The sequence below is a fragment of the Schistocerca gregaria genome, chromosome 2 (assembly GCF_023897955.1).
Source record: "Schistocerca gregaria isolate iqSchGreg1 chromosome 2, iqSchGreg1.2, whole genome shotgun sequence".
NCBI classification, from domain to species: Eukaryota; Metazoa; Arthropoda; class Insecta; order Orthoptera; family Acrididae; genus Schistocerca; species Schistocerca gregaria.
Genome location: NC_064921.1, coordinates 971052693 through 971074041, shown reverse-complemented (window position 1 = coordinate 971074041; position 21349 = coordinate 971052693). Strand labels below are relative to the sequence as shown.

The following is a 21349-nucleotide window of genomic DNA, read 5'->3' as shown; positions in this document are numbered from 1 at the left end:
TTCTGACTCAGTGGGCATTCTCTGGAGCCTCTTTGCTGATGAGATTAGAAAAACAGTCCTCTGGGCCGGATTTGAACCAGCGACCTATGGATAACTGTGAATCCTCCACTACAGTCCACCGCTCTACCAACTGAGCTACCAGAGGCTCTGTATACTTTCTTATTCCTACTCATTGCTTTACGTCCGTCCCTGTCTGCCGTCTTCACACACTGCACTCAGCGCGGCCATATAGACGCACAGGAAATGCAATCATCGGCTGCAACTGCAAACATTGCCCAGATTAAGTTTTATAATGCTCGATGGTGTCGATTAGGTTAAAATATGCAAGTAGGAAGTGTCTGAAGTATGTCAGAGGACTGCTAAGTGTATTACGAGTCTTATCCTGCTGTCTGGTTCCATGGTGTAACGGTTAGCACTCTGGACTCTGAATCCAGCGATCCGAGTTCGAATCTCGGTGGAACCTTCGTTTAGTCTAAATTTTCTGTAATAAGAGTTTCTCGCTGAGGAAGTAGCAGCAATAGGCTCACGGCGTTAGTTTCTACGTTTGTGTAAAAAACGATGCGTCTATAAAACGGCCGAATATTGGTGCGACTTTGTGACCTATATAGAACATTAAACGAGTAATACCTGTAAGAGCAAGCAATTTTACGATAATTCGAAGAAATATCATTATCCCACGAAGGTTATAAATCCCATGATTATCAACTAGCTATTACAAGCTGAGCAAATGAATTTCCTTTAAAATAGGTTTAAAACATAGGGAGGTTCTGACTCAGTAGGCATTCTCTGGAGCCTCTTTGCTGATGAGATTAGAAAAACAGTCCTCTGGGCCGGATTTGAACCAGCGACCTATGGATAACTGTGAATCCTCCACTACAGTCCACCGCTCTACCAACTGAGCTACCAGAGGCTCTGTATACTTTCTTATTCCTACTCATTGCTTTACGTCCGTCCCTGTCTGCCGTCTGCACACACTGCTACTCAGCGCGGCCATATAGACGCACAGGAAATGCAATCATCGGCTGCAACTGCAAACATTGCCCAGATTAAGTTTTATAATGCTCGATGGTGTCGATTAGGTTAAAATATGCAAGTAGGAAGTGTCTGAAGTATGTCAGAGGACTGCTAAGTGTATTACGAGTCTTATCCTGCTGTCTGGTTCCATGGTGTAACGGTTAGCACTCTGGACTCTGAATCCAGCGATCCGAGTTCGAATCTCGGTGGAACCTTCGTTTAGTCGAAATTTTCTGTAATAAGAGTTTCTCGCTGAGGAAGTAGCAGCAATAGGCTCACGGCGTTAGTTTCTACGTTTGTGTAAAAAACGATGCGTCTATAAAACGGCCGAATATTGGTGCGACTTTGTGACCTATATAGAACATTAAACGAGTAATACCTGTAAGAGCAAGCAATTTTACGATAATTCGAAGAAATATCATTACCCCACGAAGGTTAAAAATCCCATGATTATCAACTAGCTATTACAAGCTGAGCAAATGAATTTCCTTTAAAATAGGTTTAAAACATAGGGAGGTTCTGACTCAGTGGGCATTCTCTGGAGCCTCTTTGCTGATGAGATTAGAAAAACAGTCCTCTGGGCCGGATTTGAACCAGCGACCTATGGATAACTGTGAATCCTCCACTACAGTCCACCGCTCTACCAACTGAGCTACCAGAGGCTCTGTATACTTTCTTATTCCTACTCATTGCTTTACGTCCGTCCCTGTCTGCCGTCTGCACACACTGCTACTCAGCGCGGCCATATAGACGCACAGGAAATGCAATCATCGGCTGCAACTGCAAACATTGCCCAGATTAAGTTTTATAATGCTCGATGGTGTCGATTAGGTTAAAATATGCAAGTAGGAAGTGTCTGAAGTATGTCAGAGGACTGCTAAGTGTATTACGAGTCTTATCCTGCTGTCTGGTTCCGTGGTGTAACGGTTAGCACTCTGGACTCTGAATCCAGCGATCCGAGTTCGAATCTCGGTGGAACCTTCGTTTAGTCGAAATTTTCTGTAATAAGAGTTTCTCGCTGAGGAAGTAGCAGCAATAGGCTCACGGCGTTAGTTTCTACGTTTGTGTAAAAAACGATGCGTCTATAAAACGGCCGAATATTGGTGCGACTTTGTGACCTATATAGAACATTAAACGAGTAATACCTGTAAGAGCAAGCAATTTTACGATAATTCGAAGAAATATCATTATCCCACGAAGGTTAAAAATCCCATGATTATCAACTAGCTATTACAAGCTGAGCAAATGAATTTCCTTTACAATAGGTTTAAAACATAGGGAGGTTCTGACTCAGTGGGCATTCTCTGGAGCCTCTTTGCTGATGAGATTAGAAAAACAGTCCTCTGGGCCGGATTTGAACCAGCGACCTATGGATAACTGTGAATCCTCCACTACAGTCCACCGCTCTACCAACTGAGCTACCAGAGGCTCTGTGTACTTTCTTATTCCTACTCATTGCTTTACGTCCGTCCCTGTCTGCCGTCTGCACACACTGCTACTCAGCGCGGCCATATAGACGCACAGGAAATGCAATCATCGGCTGCAACTGCAAACATTGCCCAGATTAAGTTTTATAATGCTCGATGGTGTCGATTAGGTTAAAATATGCAAGTAGGAAGTGTCTGAAGTATGTCAGAGGACTGCTAAGTGTATTACGAGTCTTATCCTGCTGTCTGGTTCCATGGTGTAACGGTTAGCACTCTGGACTCTGAATCCAGCGATCCGAGTTCGAATCTCGGTGGAACCTTCGTTTAGTCTAAATTTTCTGTAATAAGAGTTTCTCGCTGAGGAAGTAGCAGCAATAGGCTCACGGCGTTAGTTTCTACGTTTGTGTAAAAAACGATGCGTCTATAAAACGGCCGAATATTGGTGCGACTTTGTGACCTATATAGAACATTAAACGAGTAATACCTGTAAGAGGAAGCAATTTTACGATAATTCGAAGAAATATCATTATCCCACGAAGGTTAAAAATCCCATGATTATCAACTAGCTATTACAAGCTGAGCAAATGAATTTCCTTTAAAATAGGTTTAAACCATAGGGAGGTTCTGACTCAGTGGGCATTCTCTGGAGCCTCTTTGCTGATGAGATTAGAAAAACAGTCCTCTGGGCCGGATTTGAACCAGCGACCTATGGATAACTGTGAATCCTCCACTACAGTCCACCGCTCTACCAACTGAGCTACCAGAGGCTCTGTATACTTTCTTATTCCTACTCATTGCTTTACGTCCGTCCCTGTCTGCCGTCTGCACACACTGCTACTCAGCGCGGCCATATAGACGCACAGGAAATGCAATCATCGGCTGCAACTGCAAACATTGCCCAGATTAAGTTTTATAATGCTCGATGGTGTCGATTAGGTTAAAATATGCAAGTAGGAAGTGTCTGAAGTATGTCAGAGGACTGCTAAGTGTATTACGAGTCTTATCCTGCTGTCTGGTTCCATGGTGTAACGGTTAGCACTCTGGACTCTGAATCCAGCGATCCGAGTTCGAATCTCGGTGGAACCTTCGTTTAGTCTAAATTTTCTGTAATAAGAGTTTCTCGCTGAGGAAGTAGCAGCAATAGGCTCACGGCGTTAGTTTCTACGTTTGTGTAAAAAACGATGCGTCTATAAAACGGCCGAATATTGGTGCGACTTTGTGACCTATATAGAACATTAAACGAGTAATACCTGTAAGAGCAAGCAATTTTACGATAATTCGAAGAAATATCATTATCCCACGAAGGTTAAAAATCCCATGATTATCAACTAGCTATTACAAGCTGAGCAAATGAATTTCCTTTACAATAGGTTTAAAACATAGGGAGGTTCTGACTCAGTGGGCATTCTCTGGAGCCTCTTTGCTGATGAGATTAGAAAAACAGTCCTCTGGGCCGGATTTGAACCAGCGACCTATGGATAACTGTGAATCCTCCACTACAGTCCACCGCTCTACCAACTGAGCTACCAGAGGCTCTGTGTACTTTCTTATTCCTACTCATTGCTTTACGTCCGTCCCTGTCTGCCGTCTGCACACACTGCTACTCAGCGCGGCCATATAGACGCACAGGAAATGCAATCATCGGCTGCAACTGCAAACATTGCCCAGATTAAGTTTTATAATGCTCGATGGTGTCGATTAGGTTAAAATATGCAAGTAGGAAGTGTCTGAAGTATGTCAGAGGACTGCTAAGTGTATTACGAGTCTTATCCTGCTGTCTGGTTCCATGGTGTAACGGTTAGCACTCTGGACTCTGAATCCAGCGATCCGAGTTCGAATCTCGGTGGAACCTTCGTTTAGTCTAAATTTTCTGTAATAAGAGTTTCTCGCTGAGGAAGTAGCAGCAATAGGCTCACGGCGTTAGTTTCTACGTTTGTGTAAAAAACGATGCGTCTATAAAACGGCCGAATATTGGTGCGACTTTGTGACCTATATAGAACATTAAACGAGTAATACCTGTAAGAGCAAGCAATTTTACAATAATTCGAAGAAATATCATTATCCCACGAAGGTTAAAAATCCCATGATTATCAACTAGCTATTACAAGCTGAGCAAATGAATTTCCTTTAAAATAGGTTTAAAACATAGGGAGGTTCTGACTCAGTGGGCATTCTCTGGAGCCTCTTTGCTGATGAGATTAGAAAAACAGTCCTCTGGGCCGGATTTGAACCAGCGACCTATGGATAACTGTGAATCCTCCACTACAGTCCACCGCTCTACCAACTGAGCTACCAGAGGCTCTGTATACTTTCTTATTCCTACTCATTGCTTTACGTCCGTCCCTGTCTGCCGTCTGCACACACTGCTATCCAGCGCGGCCATATAGACGCACAGGAAATGCAATCATCGGCTGCAACTGCAAACATTGCCCAGATTAAGTTTTATAATGCTCGATGGTGTCGATTAGGTTAAAATATGCAAGTAGGAAGTGTCTGAAGTATGTCAGAGGACTGCTAAGTGTATTACGAGTCTTATCCTGCTGTCTGGTTCCATGGTGTAACGGTTAGCACTCTGGACTCTGAATCCAGCGATCCGAGTTCGAATCTCGGTGGAACCTTCGTTTAGTCGAAATTTTCTGTAATAAGAGTTTCTCGCTGAGGAAGTAGCAGCAATAGGCTCACGGCGTTAGTTTCTACGTTTGTGTAAAAAACGATGCGTCTATAAAACGGCCGAATATTGGTGCGACTTTGTGACCTATATAGAACATTAAACGAGTAATACCTGTAAGAGCAAGCAATTTTACGATAATTCGAAGAAATATCATTATCCCACGAAGGTTAAAAATCCCATGATTATCAACTAGCTATTACAAGCTGAGCAAATGAATTTCCTTTAAAATAGGTTTAAAACATAGGGAGGTTCTGACTCAGTGGGCATTCTCTGGAGCCTCTTTGCTGATGAGATTAGAAAAACAGTCCTCTGGGCCGGATTTGAACCAGCGACCTATGGATAACTGTGAATCCTCCACTACAGTCCACCGCTCTACCAACTGAGCTACCAGAGGCTCTGTATACTTTCTTATTCCTACTCATTGCTTTACGTCCGTCCCTGTCTGCCGTCTGCACACACTGCTACTCAGCGCGGCCATATAGACGCACAGGAAATGCAATCATCGGCTGCAACTGCAAACATTGCCCAGATTAAGTTTTATAATGCTCGATGGTGTCGATTAGGTTAAAATATGCAAGTAGGAAGTGTCTGAAGTATGTCAGAGGACTGCTAAGTGTATTACGAGTCTTATCCTGTTGTCTGGTTCCATGGTGTAACGGTTAGCACTCTGGACTCTGAATCCAGCGATCCGAGTTCGAATCTCGGTGGAACCTTCGTTTAGTCTAAATTTTCTGTAATAAGAGTTTCTCGCTGAGGAAGTAGCAGCAATAGGCTCACGGCGTTAGTTTCTACGTTTGTGTAAAAAACGATGCGTCTATAAAACGGCCGAATATTGGTGCGACTTTGTGACCTATATAGAACATTAAACGAGTAATACCTGTAAGAGCAAGCAATTTTACGATAATTCGAAGAAATATCATTATCCCACGAAGGTTAAAAATCCCATGATTATCAACTAGCTATTACAAGCTGAGCAAATGAATTTCCTTTAAAATAGGTTTAAAACATAGGGAGGTTCTGACTCAGTGGGCATTCTCTGGAGCCTCTTTGCTGATGAGATTAGAAAAACAGTCCTCTGGGCCGGATTTGAACCAGCGACCTATGGATAACTGTGAATCCTCCACTACAGTCCACCGCTCTACCAACTGAGCTACCAGAGGCTCTGTATACTTTCTTATTCCTACTCATTGCTTTACGTCCGTCCCTGTCTGCCGTCTGCACACACTGCTACTCAGCGCGGCCATATAGACGCACAGGAAATGCAATCATCGGCTGCAACTGCAAACATTGCCCAGATTAAGTTTTATAATGCTCGATGGTGTCGATTAGGTTAAAATATGCAAGTAGGAAGTGTCTGAAGTATGTCAGAGGACTGCTAAGTGTATTACGAGTCTTATCCTGCTGTCTGGTTCCATGGTGTAACGGTTAGCACTCTGGACTCTGAATCCAGCGATCCGAGTTCGAATCTCGGTGGAACCTTCGTTTAGTCTAAATTTTCTGTAATAAGAGTTTCTCGCTGAGGAAGTAGCAGCAATAGGCTCACGGCGTTAGTTTCTACGTTTGTGTAAAAAACGATGCGTCTATAAAACGGCCGAATATTGGTGCGACTTTGTGACCTATATAGAACATTAAACGAGTAATACCTGTAAGAGCAAGCAATTTTACAATAATTCGAAGAAATATCATTATCCCACGAAGGTTAAAAATCCCATGATTATCAACTAGCTATTACAAGCTGAGCAAATGAATTTCCTTTAAAATAGGTTTAAAACATAGGGAGGTTCTGACTCAGTGGGCATTCTCTGGAGCCTCTTTGCTGATGAGATTAGAAAAACAGTCCTCTGGGCCGGATTTGAACCAGCGACCTATGGATAACTGTGAATCCTCCACTACAGCCCACCGCTCTACCAACTGAGCTACCAGAGGCTCTGTATACTTTCTTATTCCTACTCATTGCTTTACGTCCGTCCCTGTCTGCCGTCTGCACACACTGCTACTCAGCGCGGCCATATAGACGCACAGGAAATGCAATCATCGGCTGCAACTGCAAACATTGCCCAGATTAAGTTTTATAATGCTCGATGGTGTCTATTAGGTTAAAATATGCAAGTAGGAAGTGTCTGAAGTATGTCAGAGGACTGCTAAGTGTATTACGAGACTTATCCTGCTGTCTGGTTCCATGGTGTAACGGTTAGCACTCTTTACTCTGAATCCAGCAATCCGAGTTCGAATCTCGGTGGAACCTTCGTTTAGTCTAAATTTTCTGTAATAAGAGTTTCTCGCTGAGGAAGTAGCAGCAATAGGCTCACGGCGTTAGTTTCTACGTTTGTGTAAAAAACGATGCGTCTATAAAACGGCCGAATATTGGTGCGACTTTGTGACCTATATAGAACATTAAACGAGTAATACCTGTAAGAGCAAGCAATTTTACGATAATTCGAAGAAATATCATTATCCCACGAAGGTTAAAAATCCCATGATTATCAACTAGCTATTACAAGCTGAGCAAATGAATTTCCTTTAAAATAGGTTTAAAACATAGGGAGGTTCTGACTCAGTGGGCATTCTCTGGAGCCTCTTTGCTGATGAGATTAGAAAAACAGTCCTCTGGGCCGGATTTGAACCAGCGACCTATGGATAACCGTGAATCCTCCACTACAGTCCACCGCTCTACCAACTGAGCTACCAGAGGCTCTGTATACTTTCTTATTCCTACTCATTGCTTTACGTCCGTCCCTGTCTGCCGTCTGCACACACTGCTACTCAGCGCGGCCATATAGACGCACAGGAAATGCAATCATCGGCTGCAACTGCAAACATTGCCCAGATTAAGTTTTATAATGCTCGATGGTGTCGATTAGGTTAAAATATGCAAGTAGGAAGTGTCTGAAGTATGTCAGAGGACTGCTAAGTGTATTACGAGTCTTATCCTGTTGTCTGGTTCCATGGTGTAACGGTTAGCACTCTGGACTCTGAATCCAGCGATCCGAGTTCGAATCTCGGTGGAACCTTCGTTTAGTCTAAATTTTCTGTAATAAGAGTTTCTCGCTGAGGAAGTAGCAGCAATAGGCTCACGGCGTTAGTTTCTACGTTTGTGTAAAAAACGATGCGTCTATAAAACGGCCGAATATTGGTGCGACTTTGTGACCTATATAGAACATTAAACGAGTAATACCTGTAAGAGCAAGCAATTTTACGATAATTCGAAGAAATATCATTATCCCACGAAGGTTAAAAATCCCATGATTATCAACTAGCTATTACAAGCTGAGCAAATGAATTTCCTTTAAAATAGGTTTAAAACATAGGGAGGTTCTGACTCAGTGGGCATTCTCTGGAGCCTCTTGGCTGATGAGATTAGAAAAAGAGTCCTCTGGGCCGGATTTGAACCAGCGACCTATGGATAACTGTGAATCCTCCACGACAGTCCACCGCTCTACCAACTGAGCTACCAGAGGCTCTGTATACTTCCTTATTCCTACTCATTGCTTTACGTCCGTCCCTGTCTGCCGTCTGCATCCACTGCTACTCAGCGCGGCCATATAGACGCACAGGAAATGCAATCATCGGCTGCAACTGCAAACATTGCCCAGATTAAGTTTTATAATGCTCGATGGTGTCGATTAGGTTAAAATATGCAAGTAGGAAGTGTCTGAAGTATGTCAGAGGACTGCTAAGTGTATTACGAGTCTTATCCTGCTGTCTGGTTCCATGGTGTAACGGTTAGCACTCTGGACTCTGAATCCAGCGATCCGAGTTCGAATCTCGGTGGAACCTTCGTTTAGTCTAAATTTTCTGTAATAAGAGTTTCTCGCTGAGGAAGTAGCAGCAATAGGCTCACGGCGTTAGTTTCTACGTTTGTGTAAAAAACGATGCGTCTATAAAACGGCCGAATATTGGTGCGACTTTGTGACCTATATAGAACATTAAACGAGTAATACCTGTAAGAGCAAGCAATTTTACGATAATTCGAAGAAATATCATTATCCCACGAAGGTTAAAAATCCCATGATTATCAACTAGCTATTACAAGCTGAGCAAATGAATTTCCTTTAAAATAGGTTTAAAACATAGGGAGGTTCTGACTCAGTGGGCATTCTCTGGAGCCTCTTTGCTGATGAGATTAGAAAAACAGTCCTCTGGGCCGGATTTGAACCAGCGACCTATGGATAACTGTGAATCCTCCACTACAGTCCACCGCTCTACCAACTGAGCTACCAGAGGCTCTGTATACTTTCTTATTCCTACTCATTGCTTTACGTCCGTCCCTGTCTGCCGTCTGCATCCACTGCTACTCAGCGCGGCCATATAGACGCACAGGAAATGCAATCATCGGCTGCAACTGCAAACATTGCCCAGATTAAGTTTTATAATGCTCGATGGTGTCGATTAGGTTAAAATATGCAAGTAGGAAGTGTCTGAAGTATGTCAGAGGACTGCTAAGTGTATTACGAGTCTTATCCTGCTGTCTGGTTCCATGGTGTAACGGTTAGCACTCTGGACTCTGAATCCAGCGATCCGAGTTCGAATCTCGGTGGAACCTTCGTTTAGTCTAAATTTTCTGTAATAAGAGTTTCTCGCTGAGGAAGTAGCAGCAATAGGCTCACGGCGTTAGTTTCTACGTTTGTGTAAAAAACGATGCGTCTATAAAACGGCCGAATATTGGTGCGACTTTGTGACCTATATAGAACATTAAACGAGTAATACCTGTAAGAGCAAGCAATTTTACGATAATTCGAAGAAATATCATTATCCCACGAAGGTTAAAAATCCCATGATTATCAACTAGCTATTACAAGCTGAGCAAATGAATTTCCTTTAAAATAGGTTTAAAACATAGGGAGGTTCTGACTCAGTGGACATTCTCTGGAGCCTCTTTGCTGATGAGATTAGAGAAACAGTCCTCTGGGCCGGATTCGAACCAGCGACCTATGGACAACTGTTAATCCTCCACTACAGTCCACCGCTCTACCAACTGAGCTACCAGAGGCTCTGTATACTTTCTTATTCCTACTCATTGCTTTACGTCCGTCCCTGTCTGCCGTCTGCATCCACTGCTACTCAGCGCGGCCATATAGACGCACAGGAAATGCAATCATCGGCTGCAACTGCAAACATTGCCCAGATTAAGTTTTATAATGCTCGATGGTGTCGATTAGGTTAAAATATGCAAGTAGGAAGTGTCTGAAGTATGTCAGAGGACTGCTAAGTGTATTACGAGTCTTATTCTGCTGTCTGGTTCCATGGTGTAACGGTTAGCACTCTGGACTCTGAATCCAGCGATCCAAGTTCGAATCTCGGTGGAACCTTCGTTTAGTCTAAATTTTCTGTAACAAGAGTTTCTCGCTGAGGAAGTAGCAGCAATAGGCTCACGGCGTTAGTTTCTACGTTTGTGTAAAAAACGATGCGTCTACAAAACGGCCGAATATTGGTGCGACATTGTGACCTATATAGAACATTAAACGAGTAATACCTGTAAGAGCAAGCAATTTTACGATAATTCGAAGAAATATCATTATCCCACGAAGGTTAAAAATCCCATGATTATCAACTAGCTATTACAAGCTGAGCAAATGAATTTCCTTTAAAATAGGTTTAAAACATAGGGAGGTTCTGACTCAGTGGGCATTCTCTGGAGCCTCTTTGCTGATGAGATTAGAAAAACAGTCCACTGGGCCGGATTTGAACCAGCGACCTATGGATAACTGTGAATCCTCCACTACAGTCCACCGCTCTACCAACTGAGCTACCAGAGGCTCTGTATACTTTCTTATTCCTACCCATTGCTTTACGTCCGTCTCTGTCTGCCGTCTGCATCCACTGCTACTCAGCGCGGCCATATAGACGCACAGGAAATGCAATCATCGGCTGCAACTGCAAACATTGCCCAGATTAAGTTTTATAATGCTCGATGGTGTCGATTAGGTTAAAATATGCAGGTAGGAAGTGTCTGAAGTATGTCAGATGACTGCTAAGTGTATTACGAGTCTTATCCTGCTGTCTGGTTCCATGGTGTAACGGTTAGCACTCTGGACTCTGAATCCAGCGATCCGAGTTCGAATCTCGGTGGAACCTTCGTTTAGTCTAAATTTTCTGTAATAAGAGTTTCTCGCTGAGGAAGTAGCAGCAATAGGCTCACGGCGTTAGTTTCTACGTTTGTGTAAAAAACGATGCGTCTATAAAACGGCCGAATATTGGTGCGACTTTGTGACCTATATAGAACATTAAACGAGTAATACCTGTAAGAGCAAGCAATTTTACGATAATTCGAAGAAATATCATTATCCCACGAAGGTTAAAAATCCCATGATTATCAACTAGCTATTACAAGCTGAGCAAATGAATTTCCTTTAAAATAGGTTTAAAACATAGGGAGGTTCTGACTCAGTGGGCATTCTCTGGAGCCTCTTTGCTGATGAGATTAGAAAAACAGTCCTCTGGGCCGGATTTGAACCAGCGACCTATGGATAACTGTGAATCCTCCACTACAGTCCACCGCTCTACCAACTGAGCTACCAGAGGCTCTGTATACTTTCTTATTCCTACTCATTGCTTTACGTCCGTCCCTGTCTGCCGTCTGCACACACTGCTACTCAGCGCGGCCATATAGACGCACAGGAAATGCAATCATCGGCTGCAACTGCAAACATTGCCCAGATTAAGTTTTATAATGCTCGATGGTGTCTATTAGGTTAAAATATGCAAGTAGGAAGTGTCTGAAGTATGTCAGAGGACTGCTAAGTGTATTACGAGTCTTATTCTGCCGTCTGGTTCCATGATGTAACGGTTAGCACTCTGGACTCTGAATCCAGCGATCCGAGTTCGAATCTCGGTGGAACCTTCGTTTAGTCTAAATTTTCTGTAATAAGAGTTTCTCGCTGAGGAAGTAGCAGCAATAGGCTCACGGCGTTAGTTTCTACGTTTGTGTAAAAAACGATGCGTCTATAAAACGGCCGAATATTGGTGCGACTTTGTGACCTATATAGAACATTAAACGAGTAATACCTGTAAGAGCAAGCAATTTTACGATAATTCGAAGAAATATCATTATCCCACGAAGGTTAAAAATCCCATGATTATCAACTAGCTATTACAAGCTGAGCAAATGAATTTCCTTTAAAATAGGTTTAAAACATAGGGAGGTTCTGACTCAGTGGGCATTCTCTGGAGCCTCTTGGCTGATGAGATTAGAAAAAGAGTCCTCTGGGCCGGATTTGAACCAGCGACCTATGGATAACTGTGAATCCTCCACTACAGTCCACCGCTCTACCAACTGAGCTACCAGAGGCTCTGTATACTTTCTTATTCCTACTCATTGCTTTACGTCCGTCCCTGTCTGCCGTCTGCATCCACTGCTACTCAGCGCGGCCATATAGACGCACAGGAAATGCAATCATCGGCTGCAACTGCAAACATTGCCCAGATTAAGTTTTATAATGCTCGATGGTGTCGATTAGGTTAAAATATGCAAGTAGGAAGTGTCTGAAGTATGTCAGAGGACTGCTAAGTGTATTACGAGTCTTATCCTGCTGTCTGGTTCCATGGTGTAACGGTTAGCACTCTGGACTCTGAATCCAGCGATCCGAGTTCGAATCTCGGTGGAACCTTCGTTTAGTCTAAATTTTCTGTAATAAGAGTTTCTCGCTGAGGAAGTAGCAGCAATAGGCTCACGGCGTTAGTTTCTACGTTTGTGTAAAAAACGATGCGTCTATAAAACGGCCGAATATTGGTGCGACTTTGTGACCTATATAGAACATTAAACGAGTAATACCTGTAAGAGCAAGCAATTTTACGATAATTCGAAGAAATATCATTATCCCACGAAGGTTAAAAATCCCATGATTATCAACTAGCTATTACAAGCTGAGCAAATGAATTTCCTTTAAAATAGGTTTAAAACATAGGGAGGTTCTGACTCAGTGGGCATTCTCTGGAGCCTCTTTGCTGATGAGATTAGAAAAACAGTCCTCTGGGCCGGATTTGAACCAGCGACCTATGGATAACTGTGAATCCTCCACTACAGTCCACCGCTCTACCAACTGAGCTACCAGAGGCTCTGTGTACTTTCTTATTCCTACTCATTGCTTTACGTCCGTCCCTGTCTGCCGTCTGCACACACTGCTACTCAGCGCGGCCATATAGACGCACAGGAAATGCAATCATCGGCTGCAACTGCAAACATTGCCCAGATTAAGTTTTATAATGCTCGATGGTGTCGATTAGGTTAAAATATGCAAGTAGGAAGTGTCTGAAGTATGTCAGAGGACTGCTAAGTGTATTACGAGTCATATCCTGCTGTCTGGTTCCATGGTGTAACGGTTAGAACTCTGGACTCTGAATGCAGCGATCCGAGTTCGAATCTCGGTGGAACATTCGTTTAGTCTAAATTTTCTGTAATAAGAGTTTCTCGCTGAGGAAGTAGCAGCAATAGGCTCACGGCGTTAGTTTCTACGTTTGTGTAAAAAACGATGCGTCTATAAAACGGCCGAATATTGGTGCGACTTTGTGACCTATATAGAACATTAAACGAGTAATACCTGTAAGAGCAAGCAATTTTACGATAATTCGAAGAAATATCATTATCCCACGAAGGTTAAAAATCCCATGATTATCAACTAGCTATTACAAGCTGAGCAAATGAATTTCCTTTAAAATAGGTTTAAAACATAGGGAGGTTCTGACTCAGTGGGCATTCTCTGGAGCCTCTTTGCTGATGAGATTAGAAAAACAGTCCTCTGAGCCGGATTTGAACCAGCGACCTATGGATAACTGTGAATCCTCCACTACAGTCCACCGCTCTACCAACTGAGCTACCAGAGGCTCTGTATACTTTCTTATTCCTACTCATTGCTTTACGTCCGTCCCTGTCTGCCGTCTGCATCCACTGCTACTCAGCGCGGCCATATAGACGCACAGGAAATGCAATCATCGGCTGCAACTGCAAACATTGCCCAGATTAAGTTTTATAATGCTCGATGGTGTCTATTAGGTTAAAATATGCAAGTAGGAAGTGTCTGAAGTATGTCAGAGGACTGCTAAGTGTATTACGAGTCTTATCCTGCTGTCTGGTTCCATGGTGTAACAGTTAGCACTCTGGACTCTGAATCCAGCGATCCGAGTTCGAATCTCGGTGGAACCTTCGTTTAGTCTAAATTTTCTGTAATAAGAGTTTCTCGCTGAGGAAGTAGCAGCAATAGGCTCACGGCGTTAGTTTCTACGTTTGTGTAAAAAACGATGCGTCTATAAAACGGCCGAATATTGGTGCGACTTTGTGACCTATATAGAACATTAAACGAGTAATACCTGTAAGAGCAAGCAATTTTACGATAATTCGAAGAAATATCATTATCCCACGAAGGTTAAAAATCCCATGATTATCAACTAGCTATTACAAGCTGAGCAAATGAATTTCCTTTAAAATAGGTTTAAAACATAGGGAGGTTCTGACTCAGTGGGCATTCTCTGGAGCCTCTTTGCTGATGAGATTAGAAAAACAGTCCTCTGGGCCGGATTTGAACCAGCGACCTATGGATAACTGTGAATCCTCCACTACAGTCCACCGCTCTACCAACTGAGCTACCAGAGGCTCTGTATACTTTCTTATTCCTACTCATTGCTTTACGTCCGTCCCTGTCTGCCGTCTGCATCCACTGCTACTCAGCGCGGCCATATAGACGCACAGGAAATGCAATCATCGGCTGCAACTGCAAACATTGCCCAGATTAAGTTTTATAATGCTCGATGGTGTCGATTAGGTTAAAATATGCAAGTAGGAAGTGTCTGAAGTATGTCAGAGGACTGCTAAGTGTATTACGAGTCTCATCCTGCTGTCTGGTTCCATGGTGTAACGGTTAGCACCCTGGACTCTGAATCCAGCGATCCGAGTTCGAATCTCGGTGGAACCTTCGTTTAGTCGAAATTTTCTGTAATAAGAGTTTCTCGCTGAGGAAGTAGCAGCAATAGGCTCACGGCGTTAGTTTCTACGTTTGTGTAAAAAACGATGCGTCTATAAAACGGCCGAATATTGGTGCGACTTTGTGACCTATATAGAACATTAAACGAGTAATACCTGTAAGAGCAAGCAATTTTACGATAATTCGAAGAAATATCATTATCCCACGAAGGTTAAAAATCCCATGATTATCAACTAGCTATTACAAGCTGAGCAAATGAATTTCCTTTAAAATAGGTTTAAAACATAGGGAGGTTCTGACTCAGTGGGCATTCTCTGGAGCCTCTTTGCTGATGAGATTAGAAAAACAGTCCTCTGGGCCTGATTTGAACCAGCGACCTATGGATAACTGTGAATCCTCCACTACCGTCCACCGCTCTACCAACTGAGCTACCAGAGGCTCTGTATACTTTCTTATTCCTACTCATTGCTTTACGTCCGTCCCTGTCTGCCGTCTGCATCCACTGCTACTCAGCGCGGCCATATAGACGCACAGGAAATGCAATCATCGGCTGCAACTGCAAACATTGCCCAGATTAAGTTTTATAATGCTCGATGGTGTCTATTAGGTTAAAATATGCAAGTAGGAAGTGTCTGAAGTATGTCAGAGGACTGCTAAGTGTATTACGAGTCTTATCCTGCTGTCTGGTTCCATGGTGTAACAGTTAGCACTCTGGACTCTGAATCCAGCGATCCGAGTTCGAATCTCGGTGGAACCTTCGTTTAGTCTAAATTTTCTGTAATAAGAGTTTCTCGCTGAGGAAGTAGCAGCAATAGGCTCACGGCGTTAGTTTCTACGTTTGTGTAAAAAACGATGCGTCTATAAAACGGCCGAATATTGGTGCGACTTTGTGACCTATATAGAACATTAAACGAGTAATACCTGTAAGAGCAAGCAATTTTACGATAATTCGAAGAAATATCATTATCCCACGAAGGTTAAAAATCCCATGATTATCAACTAGCTATTACAAGCTGAGCAAATGAATTTCCTTTAAAATAGGTTTAAAACATAGGGAGGTTCTGACTCAGTGGGCATTCTCTGGAGCCTCTTTGCTGATGAGATTAGAAAAACAGTCCTCTGGGCCGGATTTGAACCAGCGACCTATGGATAACTGTGAATCCTCCACTACAGTCCACCGCTCTACCAACTGAGCTACCAGAGGCTCTGTATACTTTCTTATTCCTACTCATTGCTTTACGTCCGTCCCTGTCTGCCGTCTGCATCCACTGCTACTCAGCGCGGCCATATAGACGCACAGGAAATGCAATCATCGGCTGCAACTGCAAACATTGCCCAGATTAAGTTTTATAATGCTCGATGGTGTCGATTAGGTTAAAATATGCAAGTAGGAAGTGTCTGAAGTATGTCAGAGGACTGCTAAGTGTATTACGAGTCTCATCCTGCTGTCTGGTTCCATGGTGTAACGGTTAGCACTCTGGACTCTGAATCCAGCGATCCGAGTTCGAATCTCGGTGGAACCTTCGTTTAGTCTAAATTTTCTGTAATAAGAGTTTCTCGCTGAGGAAGTAGCAGCAATAGGCTCACGGCGTTAGTTTCTACGTTTGTGTAAAAAACGATGCGTCTATAAAACGGCCGAATATTGGTGCGACTTTGTGACCTATATAGAACATTAAACGAGTAATACCTGTAAGAGCAAGCAATTTTACGATAATTCGAAGAAATATCATTATCCCACGAAGGTTAAAAATCCCATGATTATCAACTAGCTATTACAAGCTGAGAAAATGAATTTCCTTTAAAATAGGTTTAAAACATAGGGAGGTTCTGACTCAGTGGGCATTCTCTGGAGCCTCTTTGCTGATGAGATTAGAAAAACAGTCCTCTGGGCCGGATTTGAACCAGCGACCTATGGATAACTGTGAATCCTCCACTACAGTCCACCGCTCTACCAACTGAGCTACCAGAGGCTCTGTATACTTTCTTATTCCTACTCATTGCTTTACGTCCGTCCCTGTCTGCCGTCTGCATCCACTGCTACTCAGCGCGGCCATATAGACGCACAGGAAATGCAATCATCGGCTGCAACTGCAAACATTGCCCAGATTAAGTTTTATAATGCTCGATGGTGTCGATTAGGTTAAAATATGCAAGTAGGAAGTGTCTGAAGTATGTCAGAGGACTGCTAAGTGTATTACGAGTCTTATCCTGCTGTCTGGTTCCATGGTGTAACGGTTAGCACTCTGGACTCTGAATCCAGCGATCCGAGTTCGAATCTCGGTGGAACCTTCGTTTAGTCTAAATTTTCTGTAATAAGAGTTTCTCGCTGAGGAAGTAGCAGCAATAGGCTCACGGCGTTAGTTTCTACGTTTGTGTAAAAAACGATGCGTCTATAAAACGGCCGAATATTGGTGCGACTTTGTGACCTATATAGAACATTAAACGAGTAATACCTGTAAGAGCAAGCAATTTTACGATAATTCGAAGAAATATCATTATCCCACGAAGGTTAAAAATCCCATGATTATCAACTAGCTATTACAAGCTGAGAAAATGAATTTCCTTTAAAATAGGTTTAAAACATAGGGAGGTTCTGACTCAGTGGGCATTCTCTGGAGCCTCTTTGCTGATGAGATTAGAAAAACAGTCCTCTGGGCCTGATTTGAACCAGCGACCTATGGATAACTGTGAATCCTCCACTACAGTCCACCGCTCTACCAACTTTTTTTTTTTTTTTTTTTTTTTTTTTTCTTTTTTTTCTTTTTTTTTCTTTTTTTTTTTTTTTTTTTGTTTTTTTCTCTAGTGTTGTCTTCACATCTTTCGTCTGTTATTGTCCTCTGCTGCTCCTCAATGATGTAGCGAATAGTCGGTTTCGCCTTACTTCGAAAGAAGGTTAAACATGCATTCATGTCTCGTGGTATAGTTTCGGGCGTTCTTTAAATATTACGTTCCCCGTCATGGCAAGACTGACGGGTCGAGTGTCGAATCGCATATCACACAATGGTCTTGCTTAAAAAGTTGGCAAAGGTCGCCTTGTAGTTACGTTCGCGTGCGATCATGCTGTGCTGCAGGGTCAGGTATAGAACGAAATCGTCTTTGTTCTTATCGCCAGTACTAAAAATATAGTGCACTGTGTGACCTATTATCCAGTTGACAGCATTCCGCTTTGTCCTGGGAAATAGGATTGCTTCAGGGTTGAGAAAGTCAGCTGGCGTTATCGCAGATGGTGAGGTCCTCTTGATGCTCGACAGTTTCTGTCGGGCGTAACCCCATATATCTTTCGTGGTACCACAGACGAAACGGTGTTCTTCGCTGTCTATGAGATTACACGTGACACACATTGGCGAGTCCTGCAAATGAATTGCATGAAGCCTGGACTGCGTCGGGATTTTTCTATTGACGGCAGCGTACCACGTCGCCTTTACTTGCGAAGGTAAGTAGGGGCTGTGGATGTTTTGCCACGTCGCGTCCCAGTTGTAGTTTGGAAATTTTTGTTCGATAACATTCCGTGATTTAGTTGCCACAAAGGAGTTGTAGATTGCCTTAACTGTCGTCAAATTCTTTTCAGAGACTGTTGTATGGACATAACTATACTCTAAGAGAAAACTCTTGAAGTGGTAGAGCGCAGTCGGTATATGGTGCACATCAATTGGCGGTTGAAGATCAGTCGGTGCGATTTCATTCAGGACAAGAGCGGTCAGACTGGTCGGTGACTGTTTCCATAGCTTGTAAGTTTTGCAGAAATAAAGAGCTTTCGCTTTTTTGTGTACATCGGTGAGACTGAGTCCGCCATCTCGCGTTGGGAGTGTCAAGGTGTCATATCGAACTTTAAAGATCTGGCCACGACATACAAAGTGTCCAAGCGCGGACAGCATGCATTTGGCTATATCGGTGGGGATGGGCAAAACTTGAGCCACATAATTGATTTTGGCAGTGATATAAATATTGGCCAATTCAACCTTTTGAAACTCGTCCAATTTCCTGACGCTATGTAACTTCGCACAAGCACGAATTTTGTTGAGCAATTGCTTATAATTGGCGGCAATGGTGTGGCGGATGGTGTTCCGAAAATCGACACCGAGACACGTCATCCTAGTGATCTCTTTAAGCTGGCCATGACCGATCGCGCCTATGCCTTGCCCAACGTTCATGATCCCTGATTTCGTCCAATGCAGTTTCGCACCAGATGCCTTTTCATATTGTGAGATGATCAGGAGACCCCTCTCGACCTCATTGACATTCATAGCTAGGAAGGTAACATCATCAGCGTAAGCTCGGCACACTATCTTCTGCCCGTGTATGTGGAGTCCTTGTAAACGTTCCGTCAAGGTGACTAGCAGCGGTTCGATCGCAATGGCAAACAGCGCCATCGACATAGGGCAGCCCTGCCTAACAGAACTGTTTATCGGGACGGCGCGACTTGGCTGACCGTTAACGACAAGTTTGGATGTACTATTCCGTAACAATTTCTGTATGATGCTGATGAACTGCGGAGGAAAACCCAGAGTCTGCATTATCTGGAAAAGGTAAGGATGGTTCACTCTGTCGAAAGCCTGTGCGAAATCTAAAGTTACGATAGCACATCGGATTTTGCAAGCGTCCGCAACAGAAATCACATCTCGATAGTCTGATAATGTCTGATATATAGCTCTGTCCTTTCCAACACTCGTTTGATGTGATCCAATGACGGTATGCATCACAGTTTTCATTCTCGTTGCGAGAATGCGAGCAAAAATTTTGTAGTCGCTGTTGAGCAACGTAATGGGTCGCAAAGTTGCGACGGTGTTATTGCTCGTCCGTTTCGGGAGTAAGACCACAAGTCCTTCACTGAATGGCGGAGGAATGGGCATGTCCGGTTGGAGAAGTTCGTTGCAGAGCACCGTCAGCTTTGTCTTCAGTTGTGGCCAGAAGACTTGATAAAGTTCCACCGGGAGACCGTCACATCCGGGAGATTTGTTTTTTGGACTGTGGAACACCACATCTTCCAGTTCATCTTCCGTTACATCGGTGACGAGTTCGGCTACATCCGCAGGGCGAAGCCTGTGCGTTAAGCTGCTCCGGAACTCTGCAAGGGCTTCGTCGTCGGTAGGTTTATTGGACATCAAGTCAGTGTAATAAGTTTGAACGGCGTCTCTGATATCGTGTTGCCGAGTTAGAATCGTGCCGTCTTCGGATTGTAGTTCAGTTAAGATCTTTGTCCGTGCTCGTTTAGTTTCACGTATCAGGTGATAAATGGATGGCTGTTCGCCTTTTGCCATAGTCGAAACCCGACCTCTAATTTTGTAACCTTCCATCTGTTTTCGTTTCAAAAGTAATATTTTTGCTTGCAGTCTTTTAATGCGGGGGTAGTTGTCAATCACAGTGGCATCAAGAGTATATAAGTCTCGAAGACATTGATAATAAAACTCCATCGTTCTCTTAAACCACCAGTTCTTATTCCGGGAATATTGTATCATGGATTTACGAATTTTCGGTTTAGCGCATTCGAGCCACCATTGCAATGCCGAGCCGTACGTACTGAATTTGGCTTCACTTTCATTCCACGCTCGAGTGAAGGCTTCTCTGCATTCAGGATCGTCTAAATGTGCAACATTTAGTTTCCATAGTCCTTTGCCTCGGTAGGTTTCCTGTTTCCCCAAATTCAGCGTGCAAATATAAGCCGCATGGTCGGAGAAACTGGTTGGCCAGACCTCAGTTTGTAAAATTCGCTGTCTGAGAGTGTCCGATACGTAAATGCGGTCCAATCTACTCGCTGAATGATTCGTGACGTGAGTAAAACCAGGTGTTGTACCAAACTTGTGCTCCCACGTATCGACTAAACGTAAATCCTTGACGATCTGTTCTAATTCAATCGATTTATTGAAATGCGGCGTCTGATCTTTGGCGTTAAGTACACAGTTAAAATCTCCCGCCAATATTAGGTGGTCATATTGTGTTGCAAAAAGCGGAAGTATTTCTTCCTTGAAAAAGTCCGCTCGGCGTCGCCTATTAGTTGAGCCGGATGGTGCATACAGATTTAGGAGTCTAACATTATTGATAGTCACGCCAATTCCCCTACAACTTATGAGTCGTTCTACATTCTGGACGATAATTCCTTCTTTCGTGAGAATAGCGGTGCCTAAATCGGAACCGTGTCCCGGATTGGCCGTCACATTATAACCGGGAATGTGGTTCAAAGCAATGTCGGCGACCTCCTGAAGCAAGAGGATATCAATGTCGGCGGCGTATAAGAGGTCTACGATGTTGTCGAGTTTGAGGGAACTGCGGATTTTATTTATATTTAATGTACCAATTTTATACGCCTGCTGATCAGTCATTCACGC

The 21349-nt window shown here is 43.3% G+C and overlaps 44 non-coding genes across 44 annotated transcripts; 21 read left to right on the top strand and 23 right to left on the bottom strand.

The window, feature by feature from the left end:
- Positions 1–56: 56 nt before the first annotated feature.
- On the bottom strand, positions 57–145 carry Trnay-gua (transfer RNA tyrosine (anticodon GUA)). Its single transcript is given in 2 exon segments — positions 57–92; positions 109–145. It is a non-coding gene; the product is annotated as a tRNA-Tyr (tRNA).
- Positions 146–391: 246 nt separating this feature from the next.
- On the top strand, positions 392–463 carry Trnaq-cug (transfer RNA glutamine (anticodon CUG)). Its single transcript has one exon. It is a non-coding gene; the product is annotated as a tRNA-Gln (tRNA).
- Positions 464–821: 358 nt separating this feature from the next.
- Trnay-gua (transfer RNA tyrosine (anticodon GUA)) lies at positions 822–910 on the bottom strand. Its single transcript is given in 2 exon segments — positions 822–857; positions 874–910. It is a non-coding gene; the product is annotated as a tRNA-Tyr (tRNA).
- Positions 911–1157: 247 nt separating this feature from the next.
- Trnaq-cug (transfer RNA glutamine (anticodon CUG)) lies at positions 1158–1229 on the top strand. The gene has a single exon. It is a non-coding gene; the product is annotated as a tRNA-Gln (tRNA).
- A 358-nt stretch (positions 1230–1587) lies between these two features.
- On the bottom strand, positions 1588–1676 carry Trnay-gua (transfer RNA tyrosine (anticodon GUA)). Its single transcript is given in 2 exon segments — positions 1588–1623; positions 1640–1676. It is a non-coding gene; the product is annotated as a tRNA-Tyr (tRNA).
- Positions 1677–1923: 247 nt separating this feature from the next.
- On the top strand, positions 1924–1995 carry Trnaq-cug (transfer RNA glutamine (anticodon CUG)). Its single transcript has one exon. It is a non-coding gene; the product is annotated as a tRNA-Gln (tRNA).
- Positions 1996–2353: 358 nt separating this feature from the next.
- Positions 2354–2442, bottom strand: Trnay-gua (transfer RNA tyrosine (anticodon GUA)). The gene is given in 2 exon segments: positions 2354–2389; positions 2406–2442. It is a non-coding gene; the product is annotated as a tRNA-Tyr (tRNA).
- Positions 2443–2689: 247 nt separating this feature from the next.
- Positions 2690–2761, top strand: Trnaq-cug (transfer RNA glutamine (anticodon CUG)). Its single transcript has one exon. It is a non-coding gene; the product is annotated as a tRNA-Gln (tRNA).
- Positions 2762–3119: 358 nt separating this feature from the next.
- On the bottom strand, positions 3120–3208 carry Trnay-gua (transfer RNA tyrosine (anticodon GUA)). The gene is given in 2 exon segments: positions 3120–3155; positions 3172–3208. It is a non-coding gene; the product is annotated as a tRNA-Tyr (tRNA).
- Positions 3209–3455: 247 nt separating this feature from the next.
- Positions 3456–3527, top strand: Trnaq-cug (transfer RNA glutamine (anticodon CUG)). Its single transcript has one exon. It is a non-coding gene; the product is annotated as a tRNA-Gln (tRNA).
- Positions 3528–3885: 358 nt separating this feature from the next.
- On the bottom strand, positions 3886–3974 carry Trnay-gua (transfer RNA tyrosine (anticodon GUA)). The gene is given in 2 exon segments: positions 3886–3921; positions 3938–3974. It is a non-coding gene; the product is annotated as a tRNA-Tyr (tRNA).
- Positions 3975–4221: 247 nt separating this feature from the next.
- On the top strand, positions 4222–4293 carry Trnaq-cug (transfer RNA glutamine (anticodon CUG)). The gene has a single exon. It is a non-coding gene; the product is annotated as a tRNA-Gln (tRNA).
- Positions 4294–4651: 358 nt separating this feature from the next.
- Trnay-gua (transfer RNA tyrosine (anticodon GUA)) lies at positions 4652–4740 on the bottom strand. The gene is given in 2 exon segments: positions 4652–4687; positions 4704–4740. It is a non-coding gene; the product is annotated as a tRNA-Tyr (tRNA).
- Positions 4741–4987: 247 nt separating this feature from the next.
- Trnaq-cug (transfer RNA glutamine (anticodon CUG)) lies at positions 4988–5059 on the top strand. Its single transcript has one exon. It is a non-coding gene; the product is annotated as a tRNA-Gln (tRNA).
- Positions 5060–5417: 358 nt separating this feature from the next.
- Trnay-gua (transfer RNA tyrosine (anticodon GUA)) lies at positions 5418–5506 on the bottom strand. The gene is given in 2 exon segments: positions 5418–5453; positions 5470–5506. It is a non-coding gene; the product is annotated as a tRNA-Tyr (tRNA).
- Positions 5507–5753: 247 nt separating this feature from the next.
- Trnaq-cug (transfer RNA glutamine (anticodon CUG)) lies at positions 5754–5825 on the top strand. Its single transcript has one exon. It is a non-coding gene; the product is annotated as a tRNA-Gln (tRNA).
- A 358-nt stretch (positions 5826–6183) lies between these two features.
- Trnay-gua (transfer RNA tyrosine (anticodon GUA)) lies at positions 6184–6272 on the bottom strand. Its single transcript is given in 2 exon segments — positions 6184–6219; positions 6236–6272. It is a non-coding gene; the product is annotated as a tRNA-Tyr (tRNA).
- Positions 6273–6519: 247 nt separating this feature from the next.
- On the top strand, positions 6520–6591 carry Trnaq-cug (transfer RNA glutamine (anticodon CUG)). Its single transcript has one exon. It is a non-coding gene; the product is annotated as a tRNA-Gln (tRNA).
- A 358-nt stretch (positions 6592–6949) lies between these two features.
- Positions 6950–7038, bottom strand: Trnay-gua (transfer RNA tyrosine (anticodon GUA)). Its single transcript is given in 2 exon segments — positions 6950–6985; positions 7002–7038. It is a non-coding gene; the product is annotated as a tRNA-Tyr (tRNA).
- Positions 7039–7715: 677 nt separating this feature from the next.
- Positions 7716–7804, bottom strand: Trnay-gua (transfer RNA tyrosine (anticodon GUA)). Its single transcript is given in 2 exon segments — positions 7716–7751; positions 7768–7804. It is a non-coding gene; the product is annotated as a tRNA-Tyr (tRNA).
- A 247-nt stretch (positions 7805–8051) lies between these two features.
- On the top strand, positions 8052–8123 carry Trnaq-cug (transfer RNA glutamine (anticodon CUG)). The gene has a single exon. It is a non-coding gene; the product is annotated as a tRNA-Gln (tRNA).
- Positions 8124–8481: 358 nt separating this feature from the next.
- Trnad-guc (transfer RNA aspartic acid (anticodon GUC)) lies at positions 8482–8570 on the bottom strand. The gene is given in 2 exon segments: positions 8482–8517; positions 8534–8570. It is a non-coding gene; the product is annotated as a tRNA-Asp (tRNA).
- A 247-nt stretch (positions 8571–8817) lies between these two features.
- Positions 8818–8889, top strand: Trnaq-cug (transfer RNA glutamine (anticodon CUG)). Its single transcript has one exon. It is a non-coding gene; the product is annotated as a tRNA-Gln (tRNA).
- A 358-nt stretch (positions 8890–9247) lies between these two features.
- On the bottom strand, positions 9248–9336 carry Trnay-gua (transfer RNA tyrosine (anticodon GUA)). Its single transcript is given in 2 exon segments — positions 9248–9283; positions 9300–9336. It is a non-coding gene; the product is annotated as a tRNA-Tyr (tRNA).
- A 247-nt stretch (positions 9337–9583) lies between these two features.
- Trnaq-cug (transfer RNA glutamine (anticodon CUG)) lies at positions 9584–9655 on the top strand. Its single transcript has one exon. It is a non-coding gene; the product is annotated as a tRNA-Gln (tRNA).
- A 358-nt stretch (positions 9656–10013) lies between these two features.
- On the bottom strand, positions 10014–10102 carry Trnay-gua (transfer RNA tyrosine (anticodon GUA)). Its single transcript is given in 2 exon segments — positions 10014–10049; positions 10066–10102. It is a non-coding gene; the product is annotated as a tRNA-Tyr (tRNA).
- A 247-nt stretch (positions 10103–10349) lies between these two features.
- Trnaq-cug (transfer RNA glutamine (anticodon CUG)) lies at positions 10350–10421 on the top strand. The gene has a single exon. It is a non-coding gene; the product is annotated as a tRNA-Gln (tRNA).
- A 358-nt stretch (positions 10422–10779) lies between these two features.
- Positions 10780–10868, bottom strand: Trnay-gua (transfer RNA tyrosine (anticodon GUA)). Its single transcript is given in 2 exon segments — positions 10780–10815; positions 10832–10868. It is a non-coding gene; the product is annotated as a tRNA-Tyr (tRNA).
- Positions 10869–11115: 247 nt separating this feature from the next.
- On the top strand, positions 11116–11187 carry Trnaq-cug (transfer RNA glutamine (anticodon CUG)). Its single transcript has one exon. It is a non-coding gene; the product is annotated as a tRNA-Gln (tRNA).
- Positions 11188–11545: 358 nt separating this feature from the next.
- Positions 11546–11634, bottom strand: Trnay-gua (transfer RNA tyrosine (anticodon GUA)). Its single transcript is given in 2 exon segments — positions 11546–11581; positions 11598–11634. It is a non-coding gene; the product is annotated as a tRNA-Tyr (tRNA).
- A 247-nt stretch (positions 11635–11881) lies between these two features.
- Trnaq-cug (transfer RNA glutamine (anticodon CUG)) lies at positions 11882–11953 on the top strand. Its single transcript has one exon. It is a non-coding gene; the product is annotated as a tRNA-Gln (tRNA).
- Positions 11954–12311: 358 nt separating this feature from the next.
- Positions 12312–12400, bottom strand: Trnay-gua (transfer RNA tyrosine (anticodon GUA)). Its single transcript is given in 2 exon segments — positions 12312–12347; positions 12364–12400. It is a non-coding gene; the product is annotated as a tRNA-Tyr (tRNA).
- A 247-nt stretch (positions 12401–12647) lies between these two features.
- Trnaq-cug (transfer RNA glutamine (anticodon CUG)) lies at positions 12648–12719 on the top strand. The gene has a single exon. It is a non-coding gene; the product is annotated as a tRNA-Gln (tRNA).
- Positions 12720–13077: 358 nt separating this feature from the next.
- Trnay-gua (transfer RNA tyrosine (anticodon GUA)) lies at positions 13078–13166 on the bottom strand. The gene is given in 2 exon segments: positions 13078–13113; positions 13130–13166. It is a non-coding gene; the product is annotated as a tRNA-Tyr (tRNA).
- Positions 13167–13843: 677 nt separating this feature from the next.
- Positions 13844–13932, bottom strand: Trnay-gua (transfer RNA tyrosine (anticodon GUA)). Its single transcript is given in 2 exon segments — positions 13844–13879; positions 13896–13932. It is a non-coding gene; the product is annotated as a tRNA-Tyr (tRNA).
- A 247-nt stretch (positions 13933–14179) lies between these two features.
- Trnaq-cug (transfer RNA glutamine (anticodon CUG)) lies at positions 14180–14251 on the top strand. Its single transcript has one exon. It is a non-coding gene; the product is annotated as a tRNA-Gln (tRNA).
- Positions 14252–14609: 358 nt separating this feature from the next.
- Positions 14610–14698, bottom strand: Trnay-gua (transfer RNA tyrosine (anticodon GUA)). The gene is given in 2 exon segments: positions 14610–14645; positions 14662–14698. It is a non-coding gene; the product is annotated as a tRNA-Tyr (tRNA).
- A 247-nt stretch (positions 14699–14945) lies between these two features.
- On the top strand, positions 14946–15017 carry Trnaq-cug (transfer RNA glutamine (anticodon CUG)). Its single transcript has one exon. It is a non-coding gene; the product is annotated as a tRNA-Gln (tRNA).
- A 358-nt stretch (positions 15018–15375) lies between these two features.
- Positions 15376–15464, bottom strand: Trnay-gua (transfer RNA tyrosine (anticodon GUA)). The gene is given in 2 exon segments: positions 15376–15411; positions 15428–15464. It is a non-coding gene; the product is annotated as a tRNA-Tyr (tRNA).
- A 247-nt stretch (positions 15465–15711) lies between these two features.
- On the top strand, positions 15712–15783 carry Trnaq-cug (transfer RNA glutamine (anticodon CUG)). Its single transcript has one exon. It is a non-coding gene; the product is annotated as a tRNA-Gln (tRNA).
- Positions 15784–16141: 358 nt separating this feature from the next.
- On the bottom strand, positions 16142–16230 carry Trnay-gua (transfer RNA tyrosine (anticodon GUA)). Its single transcript is given in 2 exon segments — positions 16142–16177; positions 16194–16230. It is a non-coding gene; the product is annotated as a tRNA-Tyr (tRNA).
- Positions 16231–16477: 247 nt separating this feature from the next.
- Positions 16478–16549, top strand: Trnaq-cug (transfer RNA glutamine (anticodon CUG)). Its single transcript has one exon. It is a non-coding gene; the product is annotated as a tRNA-Gln (tRNA).
- Positions 16550–16907: 358 nt separating this feature from the next.
- Positions 16908–16996, bottom strand: Trnay-gua (transfer RNA tyrosine (anticodon GUA)). Its single transcript is given in 2 exon segments — positions 16908–16943; positions 16960–16996. It is a non-coding gene; the product is annotated as a tRNA-Tyr (tRNA).
- A 247-nt stretch (positions 16997–17243) lies between these two features.
- Positions 17244–17315, top strand: Trnaq-cug (transfer RNA glutamine (anticodon CUG)). Its single transcript has one exon. It is a non-coding gene; the product is annotated as a tRNA-Gln (tRNA).
- Positions 17316–21349: the final 4034 nt, after the last annotated feature.